Source organism: Otolemur garnettii, unplaced genomic scaffold, assembly GCF_000181295.1.
Source record: "Otolemur garnettii isolate 467f Iridium unplaced genomic scaffold, OtoGar3 scaffold00041, whole genome shotgun sequence".
NCBI classification, from domain to species: Eukaryota; Metazoa; Chordata; class Mammalia; order Primates; family Galagidae; genus Otolemur; species Otolemur garnettii.
This window is the reverse complement of record NW_003852436.1, coordinates 5,384,202-5,389,613: the sequence shown is the minus strand read 5'-3', so window position 1 is coordinate 5,389,613 and position 5,412 is coordinate 5,384,202. Positions and strand designations below refer to the sequence as shown.

Sequence of the window (5,412 nt, the reverse complement as noted above, 5' to 3'; positions counted from 1 at the left end):
GGCGTTGCAGCATCATACCAAGAACATGTTCCTGGAGTGTGATCTTTTCCAAGTGATAAAACTTGGTGCAGGCTCTTTCATTTCCAGTTGCATGAAAATTATGATAGAGTTTGAAGATAGTGAGACTGATAAGAAGTTTCATAAGCCTCCAATTGGGGTATTAGTTGCTAGGATCATCACGCAGCTCGCCAGTGCCACTGACCCAGGCCTGTCTCCCATGAAGAGTGGGTGAGACTCAAGAAACTGCATTCAATAAACATTCCTCAGCCTGATGTTTCCTGATGTTTTCCTTCAAGGGTTTTCTTTTGGTTTCTATAGTCACCATAGACAATAACTTCTGTAACATTTGTGTGTCAATTTATAAGCCCTGACCTAGTCCTGTGAAGAACTATGGTAGGACCATAGAAATGAAGAAATATTGAAAACTTCAGAGTCTGGTCTTCACCACTGTCTACACCAGAGATACCTGGGTAACATTCGGCCCAGGGTGCTTGTTGTTACCAAGAGGTGAGAAACCTCAGTGACTACCTCTCAACCAAAATCATGTTTCAGGAGCAATATGAGAAGCATGGGAGGCCATTCAATTGCAAATTTTTGTTGTTAGGTCACCCAGATGTCAGAAGTCTCCTCTTGCCTCATAAGGTGATTCAAATGCCCGCTTCTTATTTCCTCCAGTGAAAGGTCAGGGCCCTTCCCCCACAGAGCTGGGAGTTCCGAGGGGCTGGCGTTCCCATTGTGATTTCTGGCTCTGAAGGCTGCTTCCCTTGATTGGTTTAATTGGCAGAGTATCCTGCCAGGCGACACATGCTGTCCCTTTTCTGTACCACATTAACCCAAACCTGGAACTTGGCCTCTCAGTTCTCATAGGCCATGCGCTCACAGGTGCATGGTGTTCGCACAGGGCATTTGTGTACACAGCAGAATGCACTAAAGATTTGGGATGGTGAAGGTGGAGTTCACGTGGCAGAAATAGAGAGATAATACTGAGCATACTATGTTCCGCATGTTAAAAGATTTTGAGATGTACCACCGTGTTTCTCATATGCCCCCTCCTCTCAGTCTCTCCCCTCCAAATGTATCTAGTAGAGCAGTTTAGCTGTGACTGTTCTCTGCCCCACAGCCCAAATGCTCCATGAGCGACCTCATGCCCTCAGAGCTCACGGAGTATGTCTCAAACACAGATGCCAGTTTCAGCTGTTCAGAGTTCCCCTCCTCCCTACTAGTATACATAGAAAGAATCTAATCCTGAAACTGGAAGCTTCTAAAGCACACTAGATTATTTTTTTTGCACTAAGTTTCATGGGTTATCACATTGGAACAGCACAAGTTCTCAGCATACTCTTCACCTCTTCTGCCTGAAGCACGTTGAATCACTCAGTTCGTTTGCTGCATGTCACTCCCACCAGGCAATGATATTGTTCCTATACTCTTGGAAATTGGTCTGGGAGAACATTAGATTCCTAATAACATATCATAAACTAGTTTAATCCCAAATTCAATTTTAAAAGACACATATGCAAGGCTGGAAAGGAAGCTTGATTCCTTCCTGTGGCAGAATCCTGCAGTGGGATTTAAAAATTTAAATGACATCAGGAAACAGCTGGTCTCTGGATAGATGAGTTTGTCCTCTAACGTGATTAATAACTACATCATTTTGGACTTTGAAATGGAATGTTTTTTCCAATGCTGCAAGATAATTTCAGTCAAATAAATCGTTTATTTTTTATTTTGCTATTTTATTTCCCAGTGATATATGGAGCAGACATTGCTACTCTGCAGAGGAATGAGTAATGAATATGGCTGAATGATCCGGGGATTGGAATTCTTCCCTGTGAGTCCAGAAATACACTTGCACGAGCCTGTCCATGGCATGGAAGGCTGGAGTTTTAATGCTGTGGCTTAAGCTCCAACTACCTAAAGATAATTCAAACACAGGAGAATTAAGTGAGGGGTGGTTAGGCATCTTCCTTCCTCAGAAACATGGAGATGTAGTTTACTCCACGAGCACTGCCCGTCCCTGGACTACTCAGCACACACCTTCATCTGATCTCTCCCTCCCTAACTCGGACTGTGCTCAAGCCTAAGGACCTCTGTGCACTTCCCCAAACTTGCAAGGCAAGTCCTGGAGTGAGACCTTTTGTCTTGCTGCTTCTCTGCATGGAGAGTTTGTCCTTCATATTTCCACAGGGACGTTTTAGTCACTTTGTCCACTCAGCAAGGCCTTCCCTGACCACTCTATCCAAAGCAGGAGCCTGTTGTGCTGGATCCTTCTTCCCTGCTCCATCCTTCTCCACAGAACTTACTGCTGCCAGATACAATAGTACAAGCTCATTGTCACCCCACTACAAAGTCCCTGAGGTCAAGGACTTTGTTTAGTTCACCACTGAGTGCCCTGCGACTAGAACAATGGCTCTCATAAAATGTACAGAATTGGTGAATGAATGAGTGAGGGCCCTGGAGAAACGATATGAGTAGATGGATTTGAGAATGGGCTTTGAAGAGGTTAGACCCAGGTTCAAGTTCTGGCTCCTCTGGCTGTGAACTGTCTAAACTTCAAATCATGTTACCTATCTCTAAGGGTTATCCTACAGATCAGATGAGGTAATATATGAAAGTCATTTGGCAGCATAAACACCACTGTTTGCTCATTGCTTTGACCCTCTTATTTTCTATATAAGGCACCAGAAGTGGACCAAGGCAAATGGACTGGGGGCTGTAACTCTAACCTCAAGGATGCCATTTGCAAGGAAGCAAATCTCCCATTCTCTCATGAAGACATCCTCAACAGGTCACAAAACCCTCAAAAACATGCATTCACTCCAACTCGCTAATTTTATTTCTGCAAATGCATCCTAAGAAAATATTCACCTATAGGTGCAGAGATTTAGCTACATGGATCATTATCAAGGCCCTGTTTAGAACATCAAGAAATTAGAAATGTACTAACTGTTCAAGAGGGAATGGATTTGATAAATATGGCAAGCCATATGATGTAGCATTACATGGCCACTTAGCATAAAATATAGAAGAGTAATTAATAAAATGAGAAAATGCTTATATATACTCAAATAAAAGGACTCGCACAAGCCAAAAGGTCTGCGTGGTTAGCATCGGGGGGCATTGCATTTTATTTTCTTCTTTGTTCTCTAAATTTTCCATATTTTATTCAATAAAGAGGTATTATTCTCATAATTGGCCTTTTAAATAAAAATAATAATAGCTTGTTACTGTCTTCACAATAAAGTGTTAATACATTTTACAGAGAGAATAGAAAAGCCTAAACTTGAGGGAGGGTTCCTCATCCTGATCAAATGAAATCCCTTCTCTTTTTATGATTTTCAGTGAGCAATTCCCCTAAATGCTTTGGCACACGGCAGATCCCAGAGTATTCTGGCTTCACGACCCTTAGACTGACTGTGCATGTGTCTGAACATCTACATTATTCTGTATTAGCACATTTAACTGATGACCTTAGCTATGTTGCATTTTTTAAAACCAAATTGACTTATAGTATTACTCATTAGATTTAAGTACCAGGATGATTCATCATTTACAGTAAATCTATTAGATAGATTACACTGCAAAATTCGCCGTTGTCATAGTGGCAGGCCTGCCTGGAAATTAAGAATGGGAAGGGAAATTGAAGGAGAGCGATTCCTATCCATGATTTGAAATTTAAACTTAGATAGCTATGGAAAGCATCTGAGCTTCAGCCAAGGAGGACCAAGACATCTGTCACATGTCTCAAATATTCCACTCTAATAATAGCCTAGGTTCTCTTTTGGAATGAGTTAATGCCTTGCTTCATAAGGAAAGGCTTACCCGGTAAAATACTTTAAGGAGTATTTCCTTACCCCTTGTAAAGATATTCACAATATAACTGGGCTGCATATGTGGTACATGTAACAATAGTCGAGTCTCTGCTGGTTAAATATAGCCCCTAACCAATAGCGTGTTCAGCTGGGGGCCCTTGCTCACCAGATGTTATTCCACTAATAGCGAGTGAGCTCATCCTTAGTGTGGAAGCTTTATTCATTTGGGAGAGAATAATGAAAGTGAGACAATCATTACGTCACCTTTTCCTGTACATTATTCTCCCCTGCAGCTAACAAGAAAAACATGCTGCTGTGATGGTTGTAAGCTAACTCATGTTCTTGCTTTCCCAGATCTACATAAAGTGAATCGCAGGATAATTCTAGTCCAAATTAAATATTATCTGATCGCTTTCACTGAGAGAGTTAGAGCTTCACGATGGTCTCTGTGTGGGACTTCACGCGTGTTGACTTTTGGAGGTGTGACTATCAGCCCTTTACCCCCAGAAGCACCATCCTCTCGTCACTCCTTTTCAAGAGTTACCTAATTGTCCTCGGTTGGCCATCTGGGAGGCAGAGACTGCTGTTTCTAGAAACATGAAGATTTCTGAATAATGGAGTAAACTTTTAAAATAATGCTCATGAGATCATGTCTTTTTTTGTTTGAATGACTCACTTGGATTACCTATCAAACCAAAATTCAAGCTGAAAGCAAAATTGATGTAGAGATAACACAGCAAAAAGGAGGAAGGTATATATATGTGTATATATGTATGGGCACCCCCCACACAAATATACATATCTGTGAGTACACATACATATCTTATGAAAAACAAAAGAAATCTTTATGTGAGGAACTATTTTTTAAGACATTTATCAGTAAAGAACCCTAACTTATTACTGAACTTTATTGTAGCCTGCCTCCCTGCACAGTAACAACTCAGCAACAAGCAATCTGATAATTAAAGGCCTTAACTTAGTGCTACAGCTCTTTTAGAATTTGTCCAGCAGGTTTTCCCATCTCTACCAGAAGTCTCTGTACACACACTGAAAAATTAAAAATGAAATAAATAAAGGTCTTACCTTTCCCCTTTAGAACATGATCACAAAGGAACCTGAAAGACTAATAATAACCAACTGAATGAGCCTGTTTGTAGGCGGGTCCCCAACATGTTCCCCTCATATTCCCTATGCCCGCTCATGCTGTCTAAAAATATTCGTTTTGCTTGGTGCCTGTGGCTCAAGCTGCTAGGGTGCCAGCCACATACACCTGGGGTGGCGGGTTCGAATCCCCAGCCCAGGCCCACCAAACAACAATGATGGCTGCAACCAAAAAATACCCAGGCATTGTGGCAGGCGCCTGTGGTCCCAGCTACTTGGGAGGCTGAGGCAGGAGACTCGCTTGAGCCCAGGAGTTGGAAGTTGCTGTGAGCTGTGATACCATGGCACTCTACCCAGGGGGATAGCTTGAGGCTCCGTCTAAAAAAAAAAATAAAATAAAATAAAAATATTCGTTTCCACATCTAAGTTTCACCTCAAGAAGAAAGGCTGGTGGCTAGGGAAATATTTGGCCAATTATACAGCCTTCCATGTTTTAAAT

At 41.8% G+C, this 5,412-nt stretch overlaps 1 pseudogene; it reads left to right on the top strand.

Annotated features, from left to right (window-relative positions):
- The first annotated feature begins 4,789 nt into the window (after window positions 1–4,789).
- LOC111725474 lies at window positions 4,790–4,833 on the top strand (annotated as a pseudogene).
- Window positions 4,834–5,412: the final 579 nt, after the last annotated feature.